This window comes from Cataglyphis hispanica, chromosome 15 (genome assembly GCF_021464435.1).
Source record: "Cataglyphis hispanica isolate Lineage 1 chromosome 15, ULB_Chis1_1.0, whole genome shotgun sequence".
NCBI classification, from domain to species: Eukaryota; Metazoa; Arthropoda; class Insecta; order Hymenoptera; family Formicidae; genus Cataglyphis; species Cataglyphis hispanica.
Window position 1 is genome coordinate 1,482,912 of NC_065968.1, and position 26,569 is coordinate 1,509,480.

Below are 26,569 nucleotides of genomic sequence, written 5' to 3' on the forward strand. Positions count from 1 at the left end.
CTGTACTGTTAAATGAATTAAATACGACATTTGCATAATGCAGACGAATGCTCTTTGCTTCGAGATTTTCTGATTGATCCTGTGCTCCACCGACCGGAGCGATATTCGTGGAAATGACACTTTAACGATCGTGACAAGACAAATAGGCGCGCCGGACAAGCAGAATGGTTGGTCAAATAAATCTCGCTATACATCGGCCTAAGATTAACTACATTCGGGTAACTAAATATGTACCTGCGTCGGTACAGAAATCTTTGCGGTAAAGCGCATTTTTCCGAAAATAATCTTGGCAGAGATGTGCCGCCTTTCAAGCTGCCTGGAGTCTCGAATAATCTAATATCATATGAATCGCCGTGTTATTGGCTGAGAAAGTCCAACGACTTGTTTCGAAACGCTTCTGACAACCTGACAAAAATTCCTATTTCGTGTTTCATCGTCTGTCACGCAACGCCTGCATGACGTTCACTAGGGTTTTGCTACCACGCGAGCAACTTCAAACAAAGTGATCAAATGGAGAGATCGGTAATCATTACTCACGTTTGTGAATTATGTTCGAGATACTTTGAAACGCGCGCTGGTTATATCGGAATAGCGATCGTTTAGTTTATAATCCCTGTTAAATCCATTTGCAAGTTATAATAACGAATTTGATAAATATTTATATTAATTGATGTATAAAATTAATAACAATATTTAGAATGTTTCTCTGGGCAAGATATGCATTAAAATATACGTCTCAGAATTACAAGAAATCTTATTGAAATATGTCATTTTTAGCAAAGGAGAAATCACTGTTTATAGCGTCAAAATTATTGAGCTATATCGTCTTCAAACACACATATATTTGGCTTTAGAAATTATTTTTAAAAAGAAAACATAAATATAAGGATAAACTTAGAAGATTAATATTTCAGAAGATTAATATTTCAATGCAATTTTATAACATAGAAAACAATATTACATTATAATCTTTCTTAAGATACAACAATATTTTGGAATATAAAAAACATTAAAAAATGACAATATTTTTTTTTTACACAATCTTGCAAATAACTTATTTGTTTTAAAATGCCTTTTATCGATATCATTGTGATACTATTGTCGATGCTTTCGTGTAGTTTTTGTAAAAAACATAAAATATTTGCAAAACGGATTTGAATTGACAGTGGCAATGGTTCTTTAAATTTAGCAACGAAATGCTTTTATTGCTTTGAACGAGACATTGGAGATTTGTGCAAAAGAGTGAGACGTGAAGGGCGATGGCAGTTGTGCTTCAATCGGCGAACGCTCCATGTTATCAGGGAATAGAGGTGATTTTTTTTTTTAAAGTACACAGTTGATAGAGGTAGTCTGGTATTACGGTAGCTACGTGTGGGTGGCTCGTCTACGAGACTGTAGAAGCTCCGGATGGTGTAGTAGGTGGAACACTAGAGATGGAGGCGGTCCTACCCTGCTTGGGGGCGTTAAAGAAGTGGATGGGGTTGGCCACCCCCGCGCGTCAACCCTTATACCCCGCTTTCTCCAAAAGCTTCATGTGCCCCCCCGGATCTCTTCGATCTCATATTCGCCAATCAGCCGACCCATCCCGACTCCTCTACCGACGAAGGTTGCCCGGCGCGGCTATCTGGTTGTCTGGCATCTTCGGTTGACCGTCGATTTCTTCAAAATTCAAAGATCAGCCTGGCGAGCATAGGAGACGGAGCGAAGAAAGACAGCAGTTGGCGCGGCCGGGCCGAACGTTAGACGGAACGAACCGCGAGGAACGCTTGTAACAAGTTGCGGCTGCGTGCCTTCCGTACACGCGCAGCCGGTTGATCGATTTTGTGTGGTCGAGTTAGTGTTTTGTGCGCGATATCACATCGTCTTGGAGGATATCGCGAGCGCGGTTGTTCCCGGTTGATGACTTCGGCCTGGCTGTCACGCCTTCTTCACGGTCGCGCTGGGACGATCAGGTCTCAGACACGGGGTAAAGGGTGGTGTTGCGCGTCAATCGTGATATATATTTCGCATCATCCCCGCCACTTTGGTTTCGCCCATTTTCTCACCTCCTCCGTTGGTTCAGACGTACGTGCCGAGTATGCGTTCGGTGTGTTGCACACACATTCATCGGTGCATATACACGGATACGCTGAGTGCAGCGGGAGCCAACACAGCTGCGGCATAACCCCCCCGTTTTCGCGCTTGCTTGGCACGGCACAGCATCCCTCTTTGGCCACTTCCGGCCAGGCCAGGCTCCGCCCACTTTTATATTAATCACGTCTTGGTTCGCTCCTGGCTTCTGTTCTCCATCTTTCTTCCCTAGTGAGCGATTTCCTACCGCGGACGCCTGGGAACCACACCTTTGCCCGTTGGCTTATTCATGTCCCGGGCCTTGCGACGCCGATCTCGATGTCTCTTTCTCTTCCTCTCTTTTTCCCTCTCTTCCCTGTCTCGTTGCCGATCTCGCAGAAATACGGCGACGATGCTCTACGACGTGACGCTGCAAGGCTGATGGAGATATTCGCGTAGCTGTTCGCGGATAAACTTGCAATTCTTGGCTTCTCGAACGCATCGCAAAGATGTATAGTTTAATTAATTTAGATATGGCAAACGGTGATAATTATATTCTGCGAAAAACGGTTTGAATAAGTTAATTTTCTCTCTTTATTTAAAGTTCAATATTTACCATAATATTTGTCTAAAATTCACTGCGTCATTTAACAATATATATATATATATATATATATATATATATATATATATATATATATATATATATGTCTACTATTATCATGTGATATTCATTGTTCAATTGCAGAAGCTCATTGATAACTTTTTTACAGACACTTGATATTTTTTTTAAAAACTCTTTTGTTGAGAAAGGCAATTTTACATAAAGAGAATCGGTGAAAAATCGAATCGTGGAATCAGGCGCGATGAGATGAAGAACGCAGCGTTTCGTGCGTTCGGTGCCAGAATAATGAATAATAACCTGTTATTATTACCAGGTCAAGCAATAAACACGCAGCTTGCGCCCCTCATGCCGGAATAAGGCTCGTCACGCATAGGCGCGACATTAGTTTCGCGCGTGGAGTTCGCAGACTGTTATGAACCACTGCCACCTTCCTACACAACAGATATTGGTTCTATTGTTACACGTCGTATATCGTGACTGCTTCTCCACCGTTTCCGCAACCACTTCGCCACCACTTTGGCCTCATTGATATTCCACCTCGTGGTCTCTTTGTTTTTAATTTTTTTTTTTTTTTGACAACCCCCCGCACCCTCTTCTATCGAACACGGTGCTGATGACAGTGTTGTCGAGATTTGTGATAATACGCATCGAGTCTTTAAATTTATTTCCTAGGATATCTCATTTTGAAGCTTTTAACTTTTGCTTTATTTGATAACATATAAATATTTTTGAAAATTAGAATTAATTTTAAAAACGCAATAATTTTTTATTTTTATAAAATAGAATAATTTTTACAACTTAATTTTTAGCTAAAATCAAAGATTCATACCTATTAGTAGGTACAATGTTAGCATGAGATATTCATCGTTACACATTCTATGTCGTGACCGTCTGTTTCCCGACCTACCACACCTTACTGCTCCCTTTTTAACATCGCGCAGCAAGTCCGCTGTTTTTCCAACGATCTTAATCGTAGCGTGCTATCCTGACTATAATACACATTACTGGCAAAGCAGACCAAAGAATCATTCTAAAGACAAAATTGTAATGTTTATCAAGGTTTATCATGTTCGTATTTGATTGCTCTATAATTTTATTTTGTTAGAGCTTTTGATGGAGAAGATTGTATGAAGTGAAGCAAAATATAGTTGAGATATAGTCATAGAAATGCTATCTTCTATTACTCATTTTCAAGCGAAATAAAGCCAGATATCTGATTAAACTTTTAGATTACAGTGATTTTGCAATTTTCATTGGAAAAAAATAGATGTATGATTTTTGCTCTCAGAATACGGCGGAATCGTGATCGAGGATAGTGCGTGTGGGAGAAAAATATATTGTGGGCGTCGCGAAATTGACATCATCGATGCGAATCGGCGGCCCAAAATTCTACGAGCCGGTTCATTTTGTCACGATAATACGCATTCCATGTCATTTCGGCGGCGCGTATAGTATGGCAATGCATCATCGCCCCCGCGACGGGTATTTGTCAATAGAAACAGGCCGCAACCGCGGCAAGTATACGTCAATATACATAACGGCCGGCTGTTGACTTGCTACGTTGTCGCGTACCGCCGATGATTCGATGATTTGCCGATCTGCGACTGTCCCGTGTCAAATATGACCGTCGGCCGCGTTCTCGCGGGCGCGTTAACACGGAGAACCCCCGTCGTACCGTCGTTTATTCGGGGCGATCGGCGCACTAACGCGCGCATCGTTACATTAGATTATCAATCCGCCGCGATTGTGATGCGCCCACCGGTTTGTACTTCAACTCGTTATGCCGTGATAATGGCCCCTCTCGTCGTCGTCGCTGCAATTTCGCGAATGTTCCTCTATTCAAGCGCGACACACTCCCGCAACTGACCGAATTTTAGCAACGAATTATGAATCCTATGGGTGATCCTATGAATATCCGATTGAGTATCGAGATGTTTAATTAAGTTAATAATTAAATCGGCTTAAATCTAAACTTAGAATTCCGCTGATTGGATATATGTATCGCTGTATCGGTATAGATACTAGAATAATTGAGCTTAATCAATAACCAATATACAAAGATATTGTATGACATAAAGAAATTATATAGATATGTACTATTTACATATGTATAAACTTATATTATAAATTATATTATACAACAAATATTTATATATAAAATAATAATTTCATCCTATCATTTTATCATACCATCGATAAATTTGCATCGTGCAAATTGTTGCAAATTGTTATCGAAATAGTTTCGATCTATTCGTAATATCGTATCTAATGCGACGTTAAAAATATAATAACAATGAAACGGCGAGCTGTTATGTTGTCAGGCATCGGCGATGATTCGTCGATCCATGACGGAGCCGTGTCAAATGTGCCTTCTAGCTGTTCCCGTGTGCGAGCTTAACATGGCCGGCTCATTTGCGACCGGCGCACTAACTCTCGTCGTTACATTAAATTATCATCCCGTGATTCTCTCTGATGCACCGGCAGTTTGTACGGCGACTCGTTATAACACGATAATGGTTCTGCGCTCGTCTCTTCGCCACGATTAGCGTTAAACAGACACCCGTCCACGCAAACTCATGCACCACTACGCGTTTGACGACGGTGACGTCAATAACTAATGTATTGGTGAATCTTCATTGTGACAGGTTACAGATTGTTATGGCCGCTCAGCAACGACGCTAATCGAAATTCCGCTTCGATATCAGACGAATCGAACAGTATTCTCATATGTCTTGGGATCTCAATAACGCTCTCCCGCCATATTTGTCTTGTTTATTAGTATCGAAAGTAATCTAGGAATTATTTATTAATTTTAGAATAAGTTTATCCATTAGTATGTATGCGTTGTTTTATTCGTAATACAATATGCTTGCAATATAAAATTATCAATTTTTCAAATGCTTGAATGAGACAGAAAAAAATAGTGATAACTGACCCACTCGTGTCAGACCAAATAACCGTTTAAAACAAAAAAAAAAAAACGCGGACTGTTAGCAGTAGTTTATATTTCGTTTGGGGGAGGGGGGAGGGGGTATTGACAGTGTACAAATCTATGTAATAATTGATATACGATGGGAGCACGAGTACAGACACATATGCATGTGATTTTAATATACCGTCCACTGTCCGGCACTCACCGGGATCTCTATTATAGCACGGACGCATCGCAAACGAGATGCATCAGGAAGCGCGCGACCAATGCAGACAGAACGAGTGGATAATGATCGGCTTTTTTTTTTTTTTAAGTCCAACCCCGGCTACCTCCCGCTCGGATCGCCCCGCCGCCGACAAAGTCAGCAACCCTTTTTCCCGACGTCCCGCAGGGAACGTGAAACGCGCTTTGTACGTCGCGATTTCGCGTTTTCGTTCGTCCGAGCACAATGACGAGGGTAGTCGTCCTTTTCTACTGAAAGAAAACCCGTAATCTCGTGTAACGGTACACTATCGGAAGACGCGGCCGAACGTATTCGCCAGGAGCGCTATTAAATGACTTGCGAGCGATTTTTTGCGCGCCGCATCGTCGACGACAAAAATACGGAACTTTGACTTTTTGCTAAACGAAAAGAGAATCGGATACCGAAAGATGCTATTCTATTTCAGATTGAAAATACATGAAAGCCTTATCAGCAACATATTTTTCGCGTTAACTCTGTGAGACTACATCATGTTAATATTATGCTTGTATCAATTTATAATAATGACAGGTGCTATTAAAATTTTAATAATTTTATTAATAATAACTCAAATTATATTAATAACTCTAACAGTTTAGTGGAAAGTTTTTCTATCAAAAATAATTTTACGTTATATAATTATTAGGAATACTTTTAAATATAGCATCTGTATATTGTGCAAGTATACGTTTACTGTCACAAGCTCAAACAATCGATACGGTATTATTCCTGCATTTATGGATCGTTATTGATATGATCGTGGACAAACTAGCTTTATAGATCGATTAAATTTTATATTGTACATAAAAATGATAGCTACAAAATGTTATCCTAAGAAGAAAGATTATGAAGAAATAACAGTGAAATACGAGGGCAAGAGTTGACCCGAATATAAATGACCTGTATCTGAAATCGCAGCCCCGTTGTGTACCAATTACTACGGAGATATACGTGTGTAAGAGGGTATGGTCGATGTGCCAGCGAAACATAAACTGCGATAACCGTCCGTATCTCCTGCCTTATGGTCGGTTTGGTCTGACATGAGTAGGTCAGTTTTCACTGTCGAATACCAACTGCAATCGGGTTACATCGCCCTAAGTACTAATAAACGCACGGATCTTATGAAGTGTTCTCTAGTTTCTAACTAAGATAATGATCTCAACCTGATTCTTTAGAAATTAATATTTAAATCGTAAATCGTAACTAATAATAAACTTGTATTTTTAGAAAAAAGTATTATAGTAAAAATAAATGAAAACATGAAAATATTATTTGTTATAAATGCTTAACATATTTTAATTTTGAATAATAAAAATTTTTATAACGCTATTTCTTTTACGAATAAAAATAATTTAAGAGTTTAGCACACACATACAATAGCAGTTTTTTAACTAATTTTTTTAATAACATAGAAATTTCAAAATTAATTCTTTTTTTTTTAAGCGAAATGGATATAAAGAGAGTTTATCAGTTGTAGTATTAAGTATAAATATCAGAAATGCAATTTATTATTTATAACATAAATAATAAAAAATATCTAATTATTTGCAAGAATGCAAATATTTTTCGCGATGTTTGAAGAAACAAAGTTTCAATCTTATTAAATCAGAATTTTTAAATTGCGAATTAAAATTTTTTAATAAATTTTAAGGAACATTGTATTGTCACACAATTTATCTTATGGGACATAGAGTTGTTTGTAAAAAATATCGATGGTGACAAACTTTCGGAAATGGCAGTATCATTGCAGTATCAGTACCTGCATCGCAATGTGATGCGTGCATACCGTTACAACTTCCCTTGCCGCACCATCGCGTGCTTTTCTCAGGCTCCATTGGGATAGGAAAATCGGTCGTGTTGATACCGCTATTGAAACAGCCGATCATTACGCACTCGTTCCGCATTGGTCGCGCTTCCCGATGCACCTCGTTGCAACGTCATCGGCATAATAGAGAGACGCTGCAGGCCGCCGCGCGCCCTGGTACCGACGGCATATCAAAATGCAGCTCGGCCGTGTTTGAATTCGCGGTTCCATCATGAATCAATTACCGCGCGGATTCGTACACAACGGCGAAAGCTCGCACGTGAAGGATGAGGAACATAAAGGGGGGCCTCGCATGCGTCGATGGAGGAAGGGGAAAGGATTGCAGTGTGCGTCAATGTGATGCTGTTGCTGCACACGCTAGCGTGTCACCCCCACCTCCTCGCATATCCCCCTGCGTTCGAAACGTTTCATCGTTTCTGCACGAATGCATCGCTATCGTCGTCGTATACATACCGATCGTTTCGCTTTTTTTCCTCCACCCTTCTTTCGCGCTCTTCCCTCTCTTCCCCTTCCCTCAGCGCGCTTCTCTTTTTTCTTTTCTTTTTATTTTTCTACGATAATCATCCTATCCAACTTTTCCCATTCGAAACGATGGCGCAAGTTCGTTAAAGTCACGCCTAGAAAAATGCGGAGGATTCCGTGCAGAGTAAAGCCTAGGGGGAGAAGAACGGGAGGAGGGGGCTCTTTATTCGTTACAAAGTAACGCTCTTTCGTATAAGCGTCGTGGCGTTGAATATATCTATCTATTAAATGCTATGCACGTAATTGTATAATTATATCAAATGGAGCGATAAAGAGATTTCAAGGATTTCATTGTTTATTACAAATGTATTTTTCTTTTTGCAAAATTGTTGGCAATTGTTAACCAACGGATTCTCTTAGTCGTAAAAAAATTTGTTTGAGTAAAAATATTCTATTTCAAATTTTACTTCTGGCTTTTAAGATGTAACACTTTTCAAAATATTAATTGGCAAGCAAAGAAAATTGGTGGTGACTCGCATGTGAAAAATAATTGCTAAAGCACGACACGATTAATATGCCACATGTTGCTAAAGCGAAAGCTATATTATATCCTATTTGCGTTGCGCTTTAGCCTTAGCCACATATGACATTAACATATTGAACGTGGCATTATTAAACCACACGTTGCTAAAGTAGAGAACAATGTACACTACATGCTATCATTATCATTATGCCACAAAAAGCAGATATAAGATGTAGACTCTTCTGCTTTAATAACAGATTCATTATCATAATAAATATACAGTATCATTAATTACTAACAAGTGCTAAAGCAAAAATAGCTTATAAGATAGAAAACACTTAGATTTAATAATATACAAACGTGTGGATTTTGAAACTTAAGATAATGTAGAATTTTAGAAACAATTTAAAGACATTTTTTTAAATAAATTTTTCAAAGAAAATTATATATATGAAATGTGTTACACATATTAGATATATAAAATATATCTACACTGCTATATCATAAAAATGAGACAAGAAAAAAATAGATTTTTATTGCATAAATATAGTGTTTGTGATATAGATTACATAAAGTGAATAAACATAATAGTTACTTTTTATCTATTTTACTGCCATTTATCATTTGTTATTCAATTTGTTTACAAAAATCTAATTTTTTTGTGTCTACACGTCGTTCATCCATCATTCTTTAACTATGAATTCTTGGAAAGTTTCATCAGTTATCTCAGCTCATTTTTTTTTATGAATATATAGATTGTCATAAGCGACTGGTTATGCAACAGGCCAGTCGTTGTAGCCTAAATTTAATTTAAACGAGTTGAGAAGCTAACGAAGAGTTGTTTTTGTGCGGAAGTATATTTATAACGGCAGACTCTGTCGGTTTTAAGTCTACCGAGTCAATTTTTGAGCGATTCGCTCTTTGAGAATTTACATAAGATGTTTTACGAGTGTTTGACGAAAAGTTTTTAAGTAAGTGTCTTTATTAAATGATTTCCCATCAAAACTTCATAAAATTTTGCTATTAATGTTCTTATCCATACGTTTATTATATATTATATTGACATTTTTTCTAATTATTATTTTTTTTTTAATTTTATTATTATTTTTTGATCTTTAACAAAATACAATACATATTATTGTCTCCTTATTTATTTATATTTTTAGATATTATTATAATCTTTTAATATTATGTATATTTTTTAACACTTTGATCTTACTTAATTTTTCATATCTAAGCTTTATGCTAATGAATAATTCAACATAATAATATAGCTAAGAAAAAGTTTATAATTACGATAAATATTCAAGATACGTATCAATAAACACATAAAAAATTCAATTCTGTTTACCGCGCAACATGATTATGTACATCATTTTTTATCTGTTGATAGAAAAGAAGTGCGTTTATATTAGAAGAACTTAATCGTGCCAGCAATCTATACAAATAACAACTACTCGATACAGCTCGGTATAGTTGAGTATGGATAAAAAGGGACATAAACGAGCAAAAAAATAATAAGGCTGCAAGACATTTTTATTATTTAGTATTCTTATTATTCTTCGATTAATCTTCGTCCAAAGAGCATTGTATATGAAGCTGTTCTTGTTCTTGCTCGAATACATGTAGAGATCTTTAACATAATTACAGATCTTTTGCATTTAAATCGAAGTAGAGATATTGATTGCTATACATAAGGACTTAAGATTATTATTTCATATAAAATTATTTAAGATAAGAAAAACTGATTTCTTTTTACATCAGGAATACAAACAAATGCAAAATAGAAGCAGCCTAAATGTAATTCGAACGCATTTAGCACTTCTATCGTATCGGGAATACTTGGTTTTTATGTTTCGTCGTGCAATTATATAGACCTGACACTCATCAAAATTTTACGTTAGCGGTCCGGTAGATAAGAGACGGCCACAAGTATACTTATTCACTACGATAAAAGCGTATAAAATCATTGCATCCAATCGAGGAATAGAAATCCATTTGTGATACCCACGCGGTTCACTTTAAATTCTTCGAGGCTCAAGCAGTCTTATCAGTTTGTCGACACCGCGTATGAGTTACACTGGAAAGAGATCGAAGAAGCCCGGGGGGAGCGTAGCGTTTGTGATACACACGTTAAGTCTGTTTTATTCTCGCGTCAGTCTTTCGCCAACTCAAGCCAAACTACGTGTAAATTTCTGATGTTTTCTAAAAAGTGAATTTCTCGTTTGCATGTCTCGAGCGTGCGTAGCTTATCTGTTGTCTCGATACATTTACCGTCGACGATATCAATCGTTTTTGTCTCAGACAGTGCATTGATCTTACATACATATCTGCTCTGGAAAAAATATTATTGTGTAATATTCTCTCTATTGAATAAAACTTACTGATATCTCTTTTAATACAAACACGCGCACGCGCAAAAAATTTTGTTACACGCAAAAAGCAGAAACAAAAAGCATCGTGGCTTTTTATGGATCGCCAATGCTTTGCATTCTTGTGCGTACAAGTGTAATCGAACAACATTTAGAAATGTGTTTCTTCTTTGGCTGGCGCGAAGGCGGCATAAAAATTCCTAATTTATGAAGTGGAGGGTCCATTAAGGTTTGTTATTTACAATTGTAAAATTATCCAAAATTTTCATCTTGATTCGGTAAAATTACTTGATAGCCATTTTTTTAAATTATAATATATACAATATATATATATATATATATATATATATATATATATTTTTTTTTCATATATGTATAAAAAAGATTTTATTTGAGAAACTATTGCGTATCTTTTGAAAATTTTTGTTTAATTTTTAATTACTTTTTTTCCTAATCATTTTTAGTAAACGAAAAATATTAAAACTATATTTTATTTGTAACGTTTCTGATAAAATGGCTTTCTCGAGAATTTTTATGGAAAATAATATTATCATTAAAATTTTATAATTTATTATAATTGCAATTTTATATAATGATAAATTATTACATTTAACAAAATTTTTATCGGATAAAAAATTCACAAAAAAATTTATAAAAATATCTGAAGAAGAGAGAAAAAGAGAGAAAGAGTATATTAAAAATTTACATATTTCATGCTTATAACAAAATTAAATTAATTACAGAATTTAATAACAGAATTAAAAATATAGTCGACAGAAAATAATTCTTGTAAATTTGCAGAAAAAGAAGTCGCCGCTTTACTTCTTGAATTGCACTCTTATCTGCGCTCGTTATTGTTTGCACAATATTGTTTTGTCCGAGATAAGTATCCCCCATATGCCTATCGTACCACCGAGTATATATTTGCTTGACTCATTTCTGTTTGGTTCAAGAACTCGTGCTAGAATTACTTGCAGACTATGATTTATTTTCAGTTAAAATGTTAATATTTCACGAGAAAAAAGAATATACTAAAAAATATTATATTTTATATTTTTTAGAATATTAAATTTCCGTGCAAATTTTATCTACGCGATTTATTATTTATAAATAATTGCCAATTATGATATTGCCAGTTATAGTATTAAAATAATTTTTCTAAAAGGCTAATGTGTATGTGTGTGTGTGTGTGTGTGTATTGTTTGCGAAATAGTGCAAGTATCCGGAAATGTCATTCCGGCCGTTGCGCATCGTGAGGAAAAAGGGCAAAGGAAAGAATGAGCGCGATCTGATCGCGCGGTTCTCTCCGTGGAAACGAGGCGAGCGCATCGTGGAGGAGTGCATAGCGGTCGCGCGGGACGAATGAGAGGGGAAAGATGACATAATCCCACTCTCGTAATTTGCGAAACAGATTTACGCGTGGGACGGGCCCGACTCGGGCATTTATGATAATGTGTAGCGCAGTTTACTGGACGCGATGCCTCAATGCGTGCGTGCGAGGGCGTACAGCGTCGTTCAGAATTGATTGTCAAGTCCCTAAGTGTCTTTCGTTTGTAAGTCGTCGTATTTGCATTAATGCGAGACGCAAAGTACGATTAATTTTTTTAATTTAATGCAATGTAATGGTTTTATGAACTCTTTTAACATTCTTATGCACATAAATATATTTAGAGATATTTATTATCGCATACTTCTACAAATATTTATGTATAAAAAATATAGAAAAATTATTGGAACAAAATTTTATATGTTCTCTACTACTTGACAGTCAATAAAGGTAATTTACTATCTTCGATATTAAATTCTCTCTCTCCTAAATTTTAAGTTTTCTTTGGAATTCTTAGAAATCGTAATAAGAACATCATTATTAATTATATCATTTGTTTTATAATTATAATTTCCATCAATCTACATATCACATTACAACGACAGTTGTCGCTTATCGATCAATGATGGATTATCACGATCAGAATAATCAAGACGGTTCATCGAATTAATCCAGTCATCTCCTTCAATCGTATCTGATATTCTGCCGAGATTCTGTCCTGATTCCTGGACAATGCTATATACACGCATACATATAAATCCGCGGCTATACATTCATATTGAGGAGCACACGTAAGCGCGATATAGCTGCTTCGCTTGTGAATCCTACTTAACGCCGTCCCTGATGCCAGAGCTGACGCACACGCACGAGCACACGTATGATGTACGACACGCGGGCAGAGGCACCGGGATAATCGTGCAAGACGATTGGTAACTTCCTGTCGGTCACGTGACCGGCCTGCATCGCGGAACGGCGGCGAACGCATGGGGCTGCGGAGGATGACATTCGTTGCACTCACCCGGTGTCATTAACTATGTCCGTGTGACACATCACGGATTAACGTATGCAAGCGAACATTTACTAATTACGATTGACCAGGAGAATGCATCGAGAATGTTCAAGCTAATGTTATAATCTATCCTTAATTGTCATCGCATAATTTACAGATATTATAATTAATTATTTAACATTAAAATAGCTGATTGTGTAGTGAAAAAGAATAATGCTCTGAAATTATTGAGAATATATTATTACTTTATATGAAAAAAAAAAAAAAAATTATTAATTTAAATCGAAGCAAAATACGAGTAGAAACACTAATGTAAAACTAGGTGAGCATACACTCAACACGTATTATAAGTCCTTCCTTTTTCTATCGTCTTTTCTCTCACGTCTCGTTCTTCTTCGCACACCTGTCGGGTACTTTTCAAGATATATACGCATTTAGTAAATTTATTCAAGTTTGTACTCTTTCATTATGCTTTTTCACTCGCGACTCCGCGAACTTATCCTTTTCTTTGTCTGTCCGTTTTGACCTAGTTACGCAGAATAAAAAATATACTTATCATTGCACACGCATTTATAATTGTTAATTTGACAATATGAAGCTCGTCGAGTTTACGTTATTAAATTTAGATTTTTTATTAGACATGACATTTTACTAAATGGAATTATAATTAATCATATTTTTTTTTTGCGTAATACGTATCAAATTGCTTTTATTCTGCTATGTATAACTTTGACTAATTATAATTTTTAAAAATGATAAAACATATTACTAGGTAATTCTTGATACAAACTTAAAAAAATTTAAACTTTTCTATGTGGTAAAATTATCTTAAAATTAATCAATAAGATACTGCATCAATTTATGGATGTCTTGTTTTGAAATAAATTCCAAGTATTACTAAATTCGAAACTTATTGTTCATGCTTTGATTTAATGCTAATAACATCCGACAATTTATCTAAAATTGTTCTACAAATACAATTTGCTTTGCGAAAACAATCAGTGGATGATAAAATGATCGCGTGAGACGTTACGGAAAGCTAACAAAGTGCAGTCGTATGAAAAAGAAAAAAAAACAGATTTGTATCAAATTATATTTTGATGGAACACGTTGATAGGTAAATTAGTTGACATTGACTTGTTAGACTTTAATACGAATCACATGTCTACTAGTAGCAATAATAATTATTACTATTACGATTACGTAGGCACTAGAGACAGAATTCCGAGTAATTTACTGAAAGATTGATAAGCGAGTAAAAAGAAAATAAAAATTGCTATTGATGGAAAATTTAACAATATTGCATAATTATATTTTGTAATGCCAGGAAAAACCGCAAAGTTTACAATAAAAGATTACCATCTCGGTGTACTTTCCGAATACGTGAGTTTTATTGAAACGTATTTTTCCTACTAAATCGTTTATATAATAATTAATAATAACTTTTCTCTCTCTCTCTCTCTCTCTCTCTCCCCTTTTCTCTTTTTTTTTTTATTTTTCTGTATTGAATCTTGTCACACCTTATATACAAATGAGATCTTATATAATAGAGATATATATAAATTTAACGTGAATAAAAACAATAATATTTTTATTATAAAATTTTAGTTCTGTTTAAAACTCGTAAGATTTTATATACATTATGCAATATATATTAATAAATTTTATATTTAATTGATTATGTTATATAATAATTTTGTATTAATAGTTAGAAAAATATATTCACCCACGTCTACGCCATTTAAAAAAAAAAAAAATCTTTTATACATGATAAATTTATGATGTCTCTCTAAGAAATTCCTTTAATAATGATATAAGCAATAAATTATGACGAATGCGAAAATAATAGAATAATTCAGAATACTGTAATTATATCAAGTAGCAGTTTCTTCATTTTGCATTTTTTTTCTCCTGCGATCGTTTTCACGAATCGTGGAGCTTGTTCGCGCGATTACGCTATCTTCCGGTGGAAAAAACGGAGATTAGCCGCGCGACGACGTTGACTCGCAATATCGTGCCATCTATTTTGTAATAGAAACAACGGAAGAGCCTAATTCCGCGAGACTGCCTCGTTCTCGTCCTCCTCACCATTAGACGTGTAGATACATGCCCGGCGCGCATGATGCCATTTCTATCTACCTATACTTACTTACCCCACAGCTACCTACCTACCTACCTAATTATACCGAGTGGTCCACTAGGAGCGATAAGCGATTTACATACCGAACGGCACGATGGATTTACCGCTCGGTTGTGTGTGCGACGTCGATATACTCGAGCCGAGAACGGTGTGGGGTTGAGCCGAGCCGAGCCGAGCCGAACCAAGCTGAGCTGAGCTGATCCGTGCCGCGTTTGCTCGTCGACTTTGTTCCATTTTGCTCCTATTTCAGGAAGTCGGAGGAACGGCTCGCACACACACACAAATAGTGGCATTGCCATGCGCTGCATTTTCTCTTTCTCTTATTCGAACCTCCTCACTCCGCGTTTACTGGGAATAGTTGCTCTTTGCACTCCGCGCGGACTGTCCCTTTGTTGACAAATTTATTATCGTATTCAGTTCGCTAAGGATAAATTGTTCTTCTTACAAAAATCTTGCCAAAATAGACTTCTGAATTTACGTATTCAGATATATAACTAGCACATATTAATCACAATATTTCAGATAAAATATAAAAAAGAAGTTTTTTATTTACGTTACTATTCCCGATAATAATTTCAACAGGTTTGTATCGAGATATAAATATATATGTGCACTGTGTAATAGAACCGCGAAAAGATAGTGCTTGATGATTATGGAAATAAATCTTGGTATGTCACGCGTGGCTCGCGTTTAATAATTGATAAGTAAATGATTCGCTCGAGGAAATAGGCACAAACGTGCCAAACGAGACAGATTTACTGTGTACGCTCCATTCTTAGCGGCATAGTATATTTCGCTTTGCTCGCAGTAGTGCGTTTTTAGCTTCCGCGATTGCGAGCTTATTGGGAAACGGCATATATATAGTTGTTTTTTTTGTCGGCATCATTTTTTATTAACACGTCCGCGTCATTTAATTTGCATTAATAAATGTCTTAATCTATGTGTGCAATAGACTCGCTATATGCGCTATCGCGTTTCTCAATGTCGTACAAAGTTACATTTTTAAATGTTCTTGTATATGTTGAGAAACTGGTCAAACATATAAAAGTTAATGATTACATATTGTAAGCTGTAAATTAAATAGCAATATCTAATACACGTAAAAAAAATAGTATAATAGAATAATATAATATAATATAATATGGAATTAAAGTGAAAATTTGATCTTTTAATAAAATGTAGATTTTATATGTGGAAAAAACAAAAATTTAGTAAAAATAAATAGATTAAATTATACTTGAAAATTTGGCGAAGAATATTATTTTAGCAGAGAAATTAATGTGTTTTATTAATATATTGGATAAACACGCTTTACTTCAAATTAGCATTGCAAAAATTAATAATATCAAGGAACAATATGAATAAAAATGAAATGGAATAGCTCTCAATATAATTTGTAGCTTTTCGTCAAACAGCGGCAAATTCGATTTGACTCAAATCTCATTACGAGCGCAAAATATATCAAACAAAGCAATGACAACAGAACTCTATTTTCAACGACACTTATTCTTAGAATGGCATAAATTTAATTGCGACAAGCGTAGCGACTCACAGCTGCAAATATGTATCGCGCTTGAATTATGACTTGGAAATATAGTGCAACGGCGATTATTTGATTCAGTTAATTATTCCTCTCCGGACAAGAAACTTTCGAAGAATTGTCACTGAAATATTTCTGATTCTAACATGTATACGTGAATTTATAACGTACCGAAGAGGAAAATATCGGTTGATGATTTTATCGAAGGTTCAGTCAACATTGACATTTGGTCAATTTATTTTAAAAGACATATATTAAACATAATTTTTTTTCGTCACATCAAATAAGATTATTTTCGAGTACGTGCCAGAAATGTGGAATATTTTTTTTTCATTTTACAGTCGCTTTTTTCTTTAACAGAATATATATTTTATCAAGATGCTTATACAATAATATATTGTACATTATATAATGAAAATAAAAATATAAAAATTTATAAATCCGACTCACAACTTTTATCGATACAAAACTTTTATCACTTCTTTGCATAGGTTTGTTTTTCTCCCAGAAAATGGTAGACTTAGTGAAGTTAATATTTTTAAAGGAATAATGAATTCGGACTGCCTGAGCCGCACGTCCTGGCTTTAAATCTTTTCCGTAAATAGATTATGGCGCGAGATAATGAAAAATTTGCTAGGTCGCAAGTTATCTTGAAACTTTCTTCTTTCACTACAGTTTTCGGTTTATAATTTATGATGTTTTTGAAATAATTTATTGCATGTTTTTTTTTGTTGCATGTGTCGAACGCATTTTGTTATACAAAATTGCCAAGTTTTAAAGAAATGCTCGAGTATAATTGGAAAAATTGGAAAACCAAAAATTTTTTTTTCGCCTGTAAAAAATGATGCAATTTAACGTCATTATCGAGCAAGATATATACATTTAGATAAGATAATTCATACAGAGCATCATGTGCTTATAATAATCGCAGACTTATCTGCTATCTGGAAATTGCGAGAGAAAATTAAAATATGAATCATTATGTGTACAACACACAAACGCATTTACGTAATAATCTTAGATGTAATTTTCAAAATTATTATCTTTATCAAAATTGTATTTTCGTTTTAAATTTTAGATTCAATAATAAAATCGATATCTTGCGTCAAAATATTTCATATAATTAATGAACATAATTAAAATTTTAATTAAGTATTTAATTTAGTATTTACAGAATTGTAGTACAGCTACACAATTAAAGAAAAAAAACATTTTATATAATTATTTTAATTATAAATAAATATTAAATTAAAAATTATCTATCTATTTGCACGTGGAGGGGAGGGATATGTTATCAATATTAATCTGCGTGAATAAGCTTATTTCAATGCAAATGTCTCTCGCAATAATGGCTAATCCTGAAATCCGACAGATGGATTCCGGAAATTCGCGCGCTCATCTATGTTTAGTCGCAGTGGCTAATTTACATCGGCATGATGATTTTTCTGCGGCGCGCACGGGGTATCGCGAATGCGCTGTAAACGGAACACGTTGAGAACTCGGCACGACGACTACGAGTAGCAGGCTGGCGGTGGCTCATTCCCGTTGATAAATTCGCGTTTGCGTGTGTCTGAATGCGCCATTGATGAGAGAGGTAGAAGTGGTCAACGCCAGCCAAGAACCTGGCTCAGACCGCGTACGCGCATAGATACTAGTATTAATAGTTATGAATCTAGAATAGACCGTATATTCAGGCTGTTACGCAGAGATACGTGCGACTCGTTTTGCATTCGCGCGCGTTCTTTAAGACCGAAAGATGCGTATGCAAATGCAAGGAGCGTTTGAAAAGTTGAAAAAGTCGCTTTTAAAAAGTTGTCTTGCGGGAGTCGCGCGAGATCTCGTTGAATCGTGCATCGACGCGATTCGCGCGGCAAAGAAAGATCGCGCCGATAAACTCGATGAAGAAGAGCTTCCCGGAAAAGCGTCCTAAAGTCTCAACGCAACTCCCTGGGAATGCCATTAGGGTTAACGATCTCGGCGTGTCGACGCGCGAACGGTGAAGAGCGTGTGAAGGCGCGAAACGCATATAAGCGCGACAACACGAACCAGCAGATTCGCTTGAGCGCGTTTTTCGCATTCGCGATCGGATAAACACTTCCCATTAGACGAGCACTCGGATTTTTCAACTTGCTATGTCGTAGGATTAACAGTGATTTTATGCTGGATATATTATTCCTTTTAATTATTGATTTTACAGAGCATTTTGTCATAGATTTTTTATTTATGCGAAATAAACAATATATTATAATAATTAATATATATTATAATTAATAATATATTATAATAATTGCGACAGATGTATTTCTCAATATAGGAAGAAGAGTTAACTTTCTGTAATGATCTATATAAAGTTATGAATAATTTTGTTAGTGTCTCATATCTTAGTTTTGGACTTTACACTTTAATCAGAATTTATGTACGGTTAATTTTAAATATGATTTATACGAGTCGCACAAATTGCGAAAATTAACTTACTTAAAAGCAAGTGGATAATATCCACATAAATTAATTATATAAAATTTTGATTAACAGATTGAAGAATTTCTTCTCTATCGATCGAAACGTAATTTACTTGCTTAAACCGTTTCGCATATAATTTTAATATTATTATGTTATTATGTCGATATATGTGCGCTATGTTTCGAACAAATTGTATTTACCGAACAAAACGCATACGAATTATATAACGACAGGCATATCGTCGTTAGTGTTGTTGTCCGCAGTTCGCTTTTCACGACACATCGTTATATTACGCGAAAGTAATAATAAAGAGCACCAAGAGTATAATAACGATGGCTAGGATTTTGTACAGGATCGGCGAACCGCAAATACGTGAAGTGGTGTCGCGAGGTGATGGGCTGAATGTATGTATGTATGTAGGGTGGATGGATGATCGGAGAGGATGGCGCGCTTACTAGACCGCCGATTGTAATTATTTTTCCCCGATGACACTGGTGCTGATCACATCTTGTGACTGAGCCGCGGATGAATCGGATGCGTCGAGTGTCGTCCCCTCATCAGCCCGGCTTCGCGTAAAACAACGAGGCAAAGTTAAGCGTTACCGGACCGTATTGGAACGAGAGACCACTCTAGCCATAAGCATGAATTCGATATTGATACGGCACTACGACCAGTATCTCTTTTTATCGATCGATGCAAAGAGATAGTGTTGTCAAAGATATAATGTTGAGAGAGAGAGAGAGAGAGAGAAATGTTTAGATATACATAGATTGTTACTTGTAATTAAAATATTTTGTTATTAAGATAATTTTGACAGACTATATTTAAATATAGATAGAGATGAAAGAGTGAAAGAAAATCAAATATTGCTGAATATATAATTCTATTAATTATATTTATTAAGTATATTGTATAATAATTTTAAATTTTAAAATAAATTCTTTATATATTATATATAAAGCATCTTGTATACAATATTATTATCAAAAAGTATTTATACTAATTGCAATTTACATATACATATAGGGACTCGCAATTTTTTATTAAAAAACTTTTTCTCATTATACATATTTTTAGGAAAATTTTATTATCTATGTTGCATTATTGGCAAAGTAAATACGAAAACAAATACAGGGAATAGTTTGATAACTGATTTTACATCACGCATAATTATGAAATATTTTCACGAGATTCTTTTTATTTTGATAATTTGATTATCAATTAATTCCCAACGAGATAGCCAGTATTCTGCGCTCCAAATTGCTGGAAATTCCACATGGTGTTAATTGTTTTCGCGATTGCTGTGTTTTCTCGTAAAATGGCATGTAAAATGAAAAGTATGCGTTATGCAAATGATTGAAAATGATGCGCGAAAACTAAACAAGTATTCAATGATCTTTATTGCATGATGACTAAAGCATTATAAAAAAATTATGATAGATGATTTAAAAGCTTGATATATCATAAATATATCATGAACATTTCATAATATTTATACGTCGATGTTTATATCATTTTTCTTTAAAAAAAAAAAAAAAGTTTGTAGCTACGAAACAATTAAAACGGCAAGTAGATGTAATACACAGAGGTTCTCTATTTAAATTTTATCATTTAATAGACATATTGTATTCGATATCTATTAATAGACATATTGTATTCGATAACATCATCGTGCCGTTTCACACGCGACAAACGTTATGCGCATCTCCAGGAGCCGCATCTAAATCAACTGTTAGAGTGAACAGGTTACGATGACGTAGGTAACAGGATTTCAGGCATCGTAAGGAGCCGCCCGACTCGGATTTATCACCGGCTGCTTCGTTATTTACTGGATTACCGGCCAATTAACTCGCTACGAGGTGCAAACCCGTGGAAAATCGATCGGGCGAATTTATCGGGCGTTCGCGCCTCAGGTTGTACGTAAAATAACACCGTGATACTATCAGGCTGTCGCAAGGTGCGAAAGAGAGAAAACATCGAAATCGTCCCCAAGTTCCTCTACCTGCCATCCCGTTCGAAGTCGAGTCGAGAGAAGGAATCGATGGGCGCCACGAGCAGGCGAACAGATGCACTAAAGAGTTCCTCGACTTTACGATTCGATCTTGAAAATTTCTTTCCTTTTGCTCTCATCATCAAGAGTTTAGGAGATTCCGATTCTATCTACAAGAAAGTGTATCTGTGTATACAAGAATATACGAAAGAGCTTCGTGTATCATATTTTTTCTCTCTTTTAGAATGAAAAAGAACGAAATAATTTTCCTTAGTGTTTAAAAAGCGACAAAAGAAGAATATCGCTATTATATTTATCTATCTGTAAAAAGAGAAGATAAAGATCTGACAGTATTATTGCTTTATCAGATGCACGTCATTTTCATTTATTTTCTCGAATATTATGACGTGTATGATGATTAATTCTGCATGAAAGGTTACTTGAGTAGAATGAAATAGCTATTCTCTCGCTGATCCTATCACTGTTCTTACAAAATATTAAAATCTGCGCGGCAAATAAAGATTTAAGATATTTCAATTATAATTCAATTTTAATCCTTTTTGAAGATAAATGACCTGCCATTTTTTGTAATTGTTATCCTGATACCGAGAACGGAGTTCTCTTTATATCGTGGTAAAGAATACCGTGAATATGTATATACATATATATATATATATATATATATATATATATATATATATAAAATCATAGTATTATAAAGTTGTGACGTGTTTAACAAAATGAACTGATTGCTGTTTTTCGAGAAACGTGTAATTGTTACATTGGGACTTTTCAAATGGCATAATTATTTCGCAAGGATATGATTATGTAATTCATCGTCGTCCGCGATTATCTATGAGTCTGCGAACCACCAACTACCGCCGCGACTAACCGTCACAGGTGTTAAATATTAAACGCAGTCACGCGGGGGTAGACGCGCTTTAGAAATCTTGCCAGACATTGTCGCGCTCTCATTTGGGATATGATATTTAACGAAGTGCTGTGTCAGAATATGCGACGGCATGTTACGGAAATATTACATGTAATATTTGATCACTCATTACTGTCTCTACGAATCAGATATTTTTATTACTCGGAATAATCCGATATGGTTTGATGTTTCCGGACGTGAAATATTGAAAGGCTACATTGCATTTTCATCCATCGCAAGAGACGCTTTGATAAACATGTAACGTCATATACGTCTCGCTATTTTTTACTTGCTTTGTGTAAAATTTATCTCTTATACTTTTATTTACTTCCAAGAGATTATACTTTAACGTTAAATAAGAGATGCGGGAAAAAAATATGTAAAGAATTTCTATATGTATTTTTCAAATTTATTATTTATACATCTAAAATAGAAAGTAATGGCTTATATAATTTTACATAATTTTTTTTACTTTTTTTTATTATATTAGAATTTTTAATTAATTTTACGTAATCGGGTCCCCTATTATGCTACTTGTTATATCTTTCGAAAGATGAGGACACAATGGCACTTTTTATATACAAAGCCATCTGCAAATGAAGACAGTCGACAGGGGTGGCTTGGGCGGAGGCTTGGAATATGATTAGTATACCGTTATAGAAGCATCATTTCGGACACTTAAATTTATTGAGCAATTTTCATGATGTTACGTACTGTTGCCACGACCCTCATAAAAGACAAGAGTGTAAATTAAGCATGGTAAACGATTCCTACTTTTTAATATTTTACTATATTAAAATTTCAAAATTAATTAAAGAAAGCAGTTTGACGACATTTAAAACGTTATAGGCGAACGTAATGCGAAACGTAATAAGACGCGAGAAGCGCGGTAAACAAAGGGAATAAGTGGCCCGTGCTCATTTTCCAGACTTTTACGAGTTTTAAAACTTCCTTCTTTTCTTCCGCGCTGATATTTCGTAAACAATTAAACCGACAGACTTAACCTTTCGCTGCGGTTTTGATGGAAAAAATTTTGAAAAGTTAAATACGCGGTGGAATGTAATTATGTATGAGTGCGTTTGTACAATATAATAAAAAAAAAGATATTTAATTATTTAATAGGATTAAAATTTTGATTATGTAGTTTTATTTATGCTTTTAATTTTTATCAATATAATAAATAATTATTTATATAAAATTATTATAATCTTGGGCATAAAATAAATCGTTGTTTTCTCTTTCTTTCGAGTTAAGTATGAATTTAGAGAAATTATAAGACAAATATTTTTTTTTTATTTCTACGAATAAGACGGAGACAAAGTGGTATGTAGCAATCATTTCCGGCGGGTGATCGCGCTTTCGTAATTAGCCGCCCGAGAAGTAAGCGTCGCTTCTTAATTCCGCATCGATTGGCAAAACTTACCTCCCTCCCACCCGCGAAACCGATCGTTGGCCTCTCACCGAAGGGAATTTTTTTCAGCGAGCTGCTCAGAAACGCGGAAAATCGTGAAAAATGCTTTAAATTCGAGGCGATTTGATTGATTGTGTTAATAAGAAAGTTTCCTTCCTTTCTTCGTCATCCCACGCGCTCTTATCTCGGCGCTTGTGGAAAGAAGCGGGGTGCTTTAATCGATCGGTTACCATTGATTACGCATGATTAATGAACCTCTTGAAATATGGAAAATATAAACCCCGGTACTAACAAAACCTTCGTGCTTTACGGCATGATACGCGGAGAAAGTAATTAATAGCGTGAAAGCTGTTTTTTTCCGAGACGACCATTGTTCGCGGTTTTTGCTATCTTCGTGTATTGAAAATATGAGTATTTCTTATTTTCTGGGATGTTTGGCTAAACGAAGTATACCTTTTCTGTTTGTTTCAGGTAAGGGCAACTGTTACTCGGCAAATGTTACCATTCGCGTTGCGATAAACATTCGTTCTTCGCGACCCAACTCCAGGTAACATACCTTATTATTGAAACGATATTTTAGTTTTCATTACAAACATTTATTTGCCGCATTTACTCGTATTGTGACGCTTCTTACAATTAGTCTTCTGTTTTAAATCTAGATATTTCGATTTCGTATATTATTTTTGATGATTTTTAATAACATTTAAAGATATATTTTTATAAGTCATATTTTAGAATCATATTTTTATAAGTTTCTCGTTTAATTCAACATTGAATTTATCTATTTATGCGTAATATGGAATTACTGTTTGAGAAATTTCGGTTCGGTAACCACGCTGCAAGTGGCTGAAATTGTCGATTAATAATCTATTAAACCAGCAATTTATGTTTGCGCTAAGTAAAAGTAGTTGTAGAAGTTCTTTCTCTCTCTTCCTTTTGCTTTCGCATATTAATTGTTGCCATGATAACTTGCCAATTCCCTTCTTTTGTTGTTATTCTGTCTCGCTATTCCCTCGCAGATAAGAATTGAGGAAAAATTAAAAATCCATTGGATTTAAAATCTCCTTCTTTCATCGTTTGTATTCATGAACGTAATGCGTTTGTATTTGAATTTATAATGTCAGTATTAGGTATATAGTATAGATAATAGTGTACAAAGACATACGATTGTAATAAATTAAAAATTGCAAAATACATGCAAATGTTTTGCAATTTATCATATATTGTTTACCGTATAATAATCACTTTAAATGAAAGAGAGAGATTTCTTAAAATTTGAATTCTTTTAATTTTTTTAAATATTATTTATTATAAAGATAAAACAAATATTTTAAATGTACAAATAAATTTACTAAATTAAATAACCAGATAGATTAAACAACAAATATTTTTATTATATAATTTATAATAAAAATTTATCACTAGTATTATTATAGCAATATTATTCATAAAAATTTTGAACTCTATAATAACATAGTGTGCTAAAGGCATCAAATGCTACTATGAGAATGCTTTGAATTTGTTTGAAAATACCAACAAGATAATATCGATTATTCGTTCCTGTAAACGAATGAATTCAAAGCTAACAAGTCTGATCGCCTTATAGAGCGCTGGTTCTTGTGTACGAGCGGGTGTCTATATAATAATTGTCCGTAATTGGCAATACTGATCTGCCCCGTTAAATTACAGACAATGCACATCTTATAATGTTGTGCGGTACCATTATACTACGCCATTCCCTTCCGCGCTATTTCGCTTCCCATTTTCCGTTGCCCGTAACAAGTCCACCAGTCTACGTAACACCGGTATTGTCCAGAAATTTATCTCGAAGCGATCTGAGTTTGAAGGATTTCTTTTATTCTATGTTATATTGTTTCGTTACTTTCAATGATCGTTCATTAGTCGTAGAGTACAGAACGTCGATCCTCGAGAATCCGTTTCTATAGTATTTTAATATTTACGCAGTTTTACTCTTTTTAATCTAGCATGCCTATCATAATAATTCAAATTCATATGTATGTGTGGGGAGCATAATTAAATATTAATTTTACGCTCGTCGGTATGATGCGTAACGGCGAAGTTGTGGAACATAACGTTGATCGGTAGAGTAAAAATATATTTAAATAATATAAATCGATTTTTAAAAAAGTAATTAAATTCTAAAATAATTAAATTTGTTTAAACAAATAATTATTGCGCTTTATTAAATTTTTATTTATGTCTCTTTATACAGAAATTTTTAATAAAAAGAAATATTTTCGAAAAAAATTTGTTTTTATATTAAAATAGGATAAATTAACATTTTTCTAGAAATAATCTAAAAAATTATAAAAATATGATATAGTTTATTAATTATTTTATAAATATTTCTAAAATATTTTATACATATCATATTATATGTACGTAAATCATGTAGATAAGTTATTATCATCAAGATAAGGGGGCACAATTTTTTAAATAACAAATAATAAATTAATAAAATTATGAATTACTCACCTCATCGTTATGCCTGATGTCTCCCCGAGCCTCTTTCTTCTCTCTTGGTTGCTTTTTATTAGCTCCATGTCATTTACATGACACTCATCGCAAAAACGATAACTACGATTATGCGCGCACTGATCACCAAAATAATCGATTGCGCGGAACTCGATATAGCACTTGCTACGTTAATCGCATATGAAATATATTTATTTTATATTACAATTATTTTATATTAAAAACACGAAAACTAT

General features: G+C 34.5%; 1 protein-coding gene across 10 annotated transcripts in view; it reads left to right on the forward strand.

The window, feature by feature from the left end:
- LOC126855291 (forkhead box protein P1-like) overlaps positions 1 to 26,569 on the forward strand; it is a 309,110-nt gene that overhangs the window by 51,219 nt on the left and 231,322 nt on the right. For 4 of the 10 annotated variants that reach the window (XM_050602783.1, XM_050602782.1, XM_050602793.1 and 1 more), the window contains one exon: positions 24,309 to 24,384. The exons of 5 other annotated variants lie outside the window; for them this stretch is intronic. The gene's annotated coding sequence lies outside the window, so the exon portion shown is untranslated. Of the gene's footprint in view, positions 1 to 24,308; positions 24,385 to 26,569 lie in introns of those variants that run through there. One more of the 10 variants, XM_050602796.1, reaches the window with a different exon arrangement.